Source organism: Ascaphus truei, unplaced genomic scaffold (genome assembly GCF_040206685.1).
Source record: "Ascaphus truei isolate aAscTru1 unplaced genomic scaffold, aAscTru1.hap1 HAP1_SCAFFOLD_1000, whole genome shotgun sequence".
NCBI lineage: Eukaryota > Metazoa > Chordata > Amphibia > Anura > Ascaphidae > Ascaphus > Ascaphus truei.
The window spans coordinates 615-7199 of record NW_027453864.1 but is presented as its reverse complement, the minus strand read 5'-3'; the positions used below and the strand labels follow the sequence as shown (position 1 = coordinate 7199).

The 6585-nt window shown below is 50.0% G+C and overlaps 1 long non-coding RNA gene across 2 annotated transcripts; it reads left to right on the top strand.

Moving 5' to 3' along the window:
* The first annotated feature begins 2877 nt into the window (after positions 1-2877).
* Positions 2878-6296, top strand: LOC142474878 (uncharacterized). 2 transcript variants are annotated; one of them, XR_012790608.1, is made up of 4 exons: positions 2878-2993; positions 4886-4951; positions 5005-5105; positions 6242-6290. It is a non-coding gene; the product is annotated as an uncharacterized LOC142474878 (long non-coding RNA). The 2 variants fall into 2 exon arrangements; XR_012790609.1 differs by lacking the exon at positions 5005-5105 and having other exon boundaries at positions 6242-6296.
* The last annotated feature ends 289 nt before the right edge of the window (positions 6297-6585 follow it).

Here is a 6585-nt window from a genome sequence, read left to right as displayed (position 1 = left end):
GTATGTAGGACGTACCAGTAGACCACTGCGGGTACGCATTCTGGAACACCTAGGGAACATTAGACGCAAATTAATGACACATAGCGTCTCGAAGCATTTTGCACTGCATCACCAAGGAGACCCATCAGGCCTTGAATTCAGGGGCATCGAAGTAGTCCCCCCTCATTGGAGGGAAGGGGACAGACTGACATCTCTATCGCGAAAAGAAACTTTTTGGATATACTGCACCGACACACTTTATTCAAGCAAATACCCGGTATGTACCTGGCAAATACCTGGAATGCGCCGCTCCTCACCTCTGACAAGCCCCGTTGCATTTGCCTTCCCAGCCTGGGTTCATGCCTGGCTGATGGGCGGCTGATTTGTTAAATGATAATGATTAGGATTTAATAGGCTGCAATGCTTCGCGTGTCTACCAGATGGCATAAATTCATGAATTGTAATGCAGTATATATATATATATACTGTGCAGTATTGCAGCCAGGGGGAATAAAATGCTTCAATCCCTGCCTAGAAAATAACCCAATATACTCGGGCAGAAAACAGTCTCAAACCTCAATACACCCGGGTATACCCGAATTCGTGGGACTAGCCGAGCTCGAATAAAGTGTGTCGCCAGTGTATAAACTGAAAAGCCTGGCACCCGCAGGCCTTAACGTAGATATAGACATTGCAGCCTTTCTTTGAACACACATTGATTTGTTTCCATTTCCCCCTTTTTAAAAATCATTTTTAAAAATCATTTTTAAAAGTCATTTAAAAAAAATCATTCCAGAAGCATGTCCAAACACACACTGATTCCTCTCCCATCCCATTTCATATAGGGGAGTGCGTATCGTATAAGAATCCACCTTGAACCTACCCTCGAGGACCAAAAGTGATGCACATCATCGGGACAACTAATGAACTCACTCTGTATGAAACTGCAAGCAGATTTGAAGTTAGAAACTAGCAACGAATAACCCTGAACATCTTTTAAGTTTCAAAGACTTACTATTAGAAATGACAATGTCAATGTAATTTCCACACACAGCCACAAGGTGGCACCATGGTTTAAACCATGATAAAGTTTTTATCAGACTGCAAATCATCTAAGTGTGAAGTGAAACACGGAGTTACTCCAGCTATCTGAATGAGCACTCCAATATTTGGTTTTTGATCTACTATTTCCTAAGAGCTATCCATTAAATGATGTCTAGTTAGCTGAACGACCTCTCCAGGGTTCTCCATCCTAAGGATTGAGCCACATTAGGTTTTAATTGTGTATGTATACTTATTCTTGCTCTTCCAAGGAAGGAAAGGTTTTTAGATGTTCCCTGAATCATTTCAAATGTGCCTGCCAAATCATTAGGTTCTAAACCCTTTTTCCCTATTTTTTAAAATACCTTTCTAATACACCACTCTTTATAACCATTCTAAATGTGTTTTGTACAAATGTAGGGCATACTGCCCACAGCAAGAAATATGATTTTGCAATGTCAAGGTAGATGTAATTTTCACGTTTGGCCACATGGTGGCACCATTGTATCACGAACGGCAAGATTTTAACTAAGAGCAAAAAAAGTTTAAAAGGAGTGACTCACGGAGGATTTTAATGGTTCCTAACATTGTGATTATTTCGAAAATACTGTTCCCACCAGATAGTCGCGCAATTGAAAGAAAAACTAAGTCTGTTTGAACACCCATTTTTAATTAGTGCTGGGTAAAGATCATTATGCAACTTCTACTATGCAACTTTAATTATGCAATCTCTTCTTACAAAGTTGAAATCCACCATCCGGTTACCATAAATACTAAGGACTAATAACGGCAACACTTATAAAGACATAAAATAGTCATTTTTACTCCGTTTTAATTTTAATCAGAAACAGGTGATCAACCAATTAACTAAAGGGGGATACCTATATATACAGCACACAATGAGCATCCAGCAGGAACCTGACGAAGCTTATTGCGAACATTGCCGGAGCTCATTGAGAGAGGGACCCAGCACACTACAGGACATCCGGTGCAGATCCCCTCTTCCGGTTCCGCTGCCGGACGCGCCAGTGGGAACAAGAACGGAGGAGGAGACCGTGCAGGAGTGTACCGAGCGGCTGAGGCTGGGCCATTTTATTTGACTTCAAGTGTGAGTGTAGTCCTTGTGTTTGCTTTATTTCATTTTATTTCATTGTGTCTTATTTTATTTTATTTCATTGTGTCTTAGTATAATTTATTTCATTTTGTCATAGATTGTTCTATACTTTTTATGGTTCACCACATGTTTGCATTTCATATGCTTATGTCTCCACTGTATACCCATTAAAGACCTTTTTTATTGTTGTTAACCCTTGTTGGCATACACTCCTTTTGGTCATCTGGGAAACGGGGAGAGGAGACACTCACACACTACACCCATCGGGGGATAATTCTGCTGAGACAACCAGACACCATCCATACAGGACATCACCCTCTGAGGACAAGGACTCACATCAGGCCGTGTGAGTTTTATGTATATTGAGACTCCAGCATATGAGTCTGTAATAAATCCACTACAGTCAGCGTTGAGGGAGAGACACCACACAAGCCCGTGTGAGTCACTGAATCCATAATTGTATGTATTCTTTGATTAGTTAAAGTGGAAAACCAATTATCAACCCCTCCAGCATTATCCTCCTCCTTGCTCCCACCCCCTGCCCTCACCCCCCTCCCCCTTCCCCCCCCCCTCTTCCCCCCCCCCCTCTTCCCCCATCCCCCACATGTGTATCTAATACACTGAGATTTTAATTCTTTTTTTATCCATATCCTTTTATTTCATTCGGTTCCATCGACATCGGGAGGCCCGTGAGGTTTGCGCTGACTATCTTCACACCACAACTGTCCCGGTAGCCTGCTGTCCCGGAAATGTCCCGGGTTTTGGCCTTTGTCCCGGTACTTAGATGTGATGTGGAGCGGGCGGCGGTGCGCTAGTCTGCGGCGGCGGAGCTGCGCGAGGAGGGTGCGGGACTCAGCTGGTGAGTTTTTTCACTTGTAGAATAGAATGCGGGGGGGGGGGGGGGGTTGGGCTTTAGACATCCTTCAACCAATCCCCTGCGTGCCGGCCGGAATTCTACAAAGCCCCGCCCCTGCATACTCCTTCATAGTAGAATGCTAAAATGCACGGGATTGGGTGAGAATGCCGAGAGCCGGGGGCAGAGTATGAGCAGAGCACACCACACTACACTACCAGGGAGTAACGGTGCAGGAGATTGGTGGCCATTTGAGGAGGATAGGAGCAGCTCAGCAAGACGGCAGGGGATTGGACAGATGCCGGGTGGGAGGGGCTGCAGTGATCCATGGGATGGCAGTGATGTCACTGACCTGTGACAGTGACTGCCACGAGGAGCACAGGAGAAGGTGTGTCAGACAGTGGAGCTGCTCAGAGGCAAAGCTGCCGCTGCACGTGTGACACAGTCTGTACAATAAGTACTGTAAGTGTAAGTAGCAACATATATATTTATAATAATGCACAACCATATTTCTGCTTTCCCCTGCTATTTATTTAGCACATTTTTATATTATATAAACAAGCCCCAAGGTCAGGTCAGGAATGACAATGAGGAATGTCCAATTAATGTCTTCATTTTTATTTAATTTTAATTAATGTCAATAAATTATTTATATAATTTTCTGGGTGTGTGTCTCTGTCTGGGTGTGTCTCTGTCTGGGTGTGTGTGTGTTTGTGTCTCTCTCTCTCCCCCTCCCTGTCATCCTCTCCATACTTGTCACCTCTCCCTCTCTCTCCACCTCCCTGTCACTTCTCCCTCCCTCCCTGTCACCTCCCTCCCTCCCTGTCACCTCCCTCCCTCTCTCCCTGTCACCTCTCTCCCTTTCACCCCTCTCCCTCCCTGTCACCTCTCCCTCCCTCCCTGTCGCCTCTCTCCCTCTCTCTCTCTCTCCCTCCCTCCCTGTCACCTCTCTCTCTCCCTCCCTGTCACCTCCCTCCCTGTCATCTCCCTCCCTGTCACCTCTCTCCCTCCCTCCCTGTCACCTCTCGCACCCCCTCCCTCCGTCAGCTCCCTCCCTCCCCCCTCCCTGTCACCTCCCTACCTGCCTCCCCCCTTTCACCTCCCTCCCTCCCTGTCACCTCTATCTCTCCCTCCCTCCCAGTCACCTCTATCTCTCCCTCCCTCCCAGTCACCTCTATCTCTCCCTCCCTCCCAGTCACCTCTATCTCTCCCTCCCTCCCTGTCACCTCTATCTCTCCCTCCCTCCCTGTTACCTCTATCTCTCCCTCCCAGTCACTTCTATCTCTCCCTCCCTGTCGCCTCTCTCCCTCTCTCCCTCCCTCCCTGTCACCTCTCTCCCTCCCTCCCTGTCACCTCCCCCCTCCCTGTCACCTCCCTACCTGCCTCCCTCCCTTTCACCTCCCTCCCTCCCAGTCACCTCTATCTCTTCCTCCCAGTCACCTCTCTCCCTCCCAGTCACCTCTCTCCCTCCCAGTCACCTCCCTCCCTCCCAGTCACCTCCCTCCCTCCCAGTCACCTCCTCCCTCCCAGTCACCTCTATCTCTCCTCCCAGTCACCTCTATCTCTCCCTCCCAGTCACCTCTATCTCTCCCTCCCAGTCACCTCTATCTCTTCCTCCCAGTCACCTCTATCTCTCCCTCCCTCCCAGTCACCTCTATCTCTCCTTCCCAGTCACCTCTCTCCCTCCCTCCCAGTCACCTCTCTCCCTCCCTCCCTCCATCCCAGTCACCTCTCTCCCTCCCTCCCTCCCAGTCACCTCTCTCCCTCCCAGTCACCTCTCTCCCTCCCTCCCTCCCAGTCAATTTATTAAATATTTGAAAAATTGTGCTAATTATTCTGCTCCATACAAAATGTTCCTAATATTTCACTATACTGAGATAGATCCCTTAATTTCCCAGCGTTCTCGTGTGGTAACGGGGGAAGGGAGCAGCGCTGATTGAGACGACCCTAGGGAGCGATTCATGGTATGTTTATCAATTTAAACTTTTACATCCTCATAACCTTTTATAAAACACAGAACAAATGCAAAGAAAGCTGCAGAATGGCCGGTGTGGGGATCAAACCCACGGCCGCGGCATTATTATCCCCACAACTGCGCTATCCAGCAAGCAAGCAACTGTATGTAGGGAAGGGGGAGAGAGGCACAGTGAGGGGAGGGGGGAGAGAGGCACAGTGAGGGGAGGGGGGGGAGAGAGGCACAGTGAGGGGAGGGGGGGAGAGAGGCACAGTGAGGGGGGGAGAGAGGCACAGTGAGGGGGGGGAGAGAGGCACAGTGAGGGGAGGGCCGGAGAGAGGCACAGTGAGGGGAGGGGAGAGAGGCACAGTGAGGAGAAGGGAGAGAAGCACAGTGAGGGGAGTGGGGTGAGAGGCACAGTGAGGGGAGAGAGGCACAGTGAGGGGAGAGAGGCACAGTGAGGGGAGGGGGGAGAGGCACAGTGAGGGGAGGGGGGAGAGGCACAGTGAGGGGAAGGGAGAGAGGCACAGTGAGGGGAAGGGGAGAGAGGCACAGTGAGGGGAGGGGAGGGGGAGAGGCACAGTGAGTGGAGAGAGGCACAGTGAGGGGAGGGGGAGAGAGGCACAGTGAGGGGGGGGAGAGGCACAGTGAGGGGAGAGGGGAGAGAGACACAGTGAGGGGAGGGGGAGAGAGGCACAGTGAGGGGAGGGGGGAGAGAGGCACAGTGAGGGGAGGGGGGAGAGAGGCAAAGTGAGGGAGTGGGGGAGAGAGGCACAGTGAGGGGAGGGGAGAGAGGCACAGTGAGGGGAGTGGGGGAGAGAGGCACAGTGAGGGGAGTGGGGGAGAGAGGCACAGTGAGGGGAGAGGGGAGAGAGGCACAGTGAGGGGAGGGGGGAGTAAGTAAGGGAGAGAAAAAAATTAAGGCTGTGCCTATAGTGCCGTCGATGGCGACACGACGGGTGACGACGCCGTCGCCACCGGCAAAAGTTATGTTTCGCCGGGCGGCGGCAGTGCGGGATTCCGGCAATTTGATTTGTTCAAGTGACATGACGTGACGGCCCTTGAAAAATCTAATTTTGCCGGCTACCAGTTTCCGAACCGGCGACGTCGCTTTGTCGCCGTAGCGCGCACTATAAGCGCACGCGGCGGCAATGCTTCTATTTTCGGGCGACGTCGCCAGTACTATATGCGCGGCCTAAGAATGTAGATTAAATATTTGAAAAATTGTGCTAATTATTCTGCTCCATACAAAATGTTCCTAATATTTCACTATACTGAGATAGATCCCTTAATTTCCCAGCGTTCTCGTGTGGTAACGGGGGAAGGGAGCAGCGCTGATTGAGACGACCCTAGGAGCGATTCATGGTATGTTTATCAATTTAAACTTTTACATCCTCATAACATTTTATAAAACACAGAACAAATGCAAAGAAAGCTGCAGAATGGCCGGTGTGGGGATCAAACCCACGTCCGCGGCATTATTATCCCCACAACTGCGCTATCCAGCAAGCAAGCAACTGTAAGTAGGGAAGGGGGAGAGAGGCACAGTGAGGGGAGGAGGGGATAGAGGCACAGTGAGGGGAGGGGGGAGAGAGGCACAGAGAGGGGAGGAGGGGATAGAGGCACAGTGAGGGGGGGGAGAGA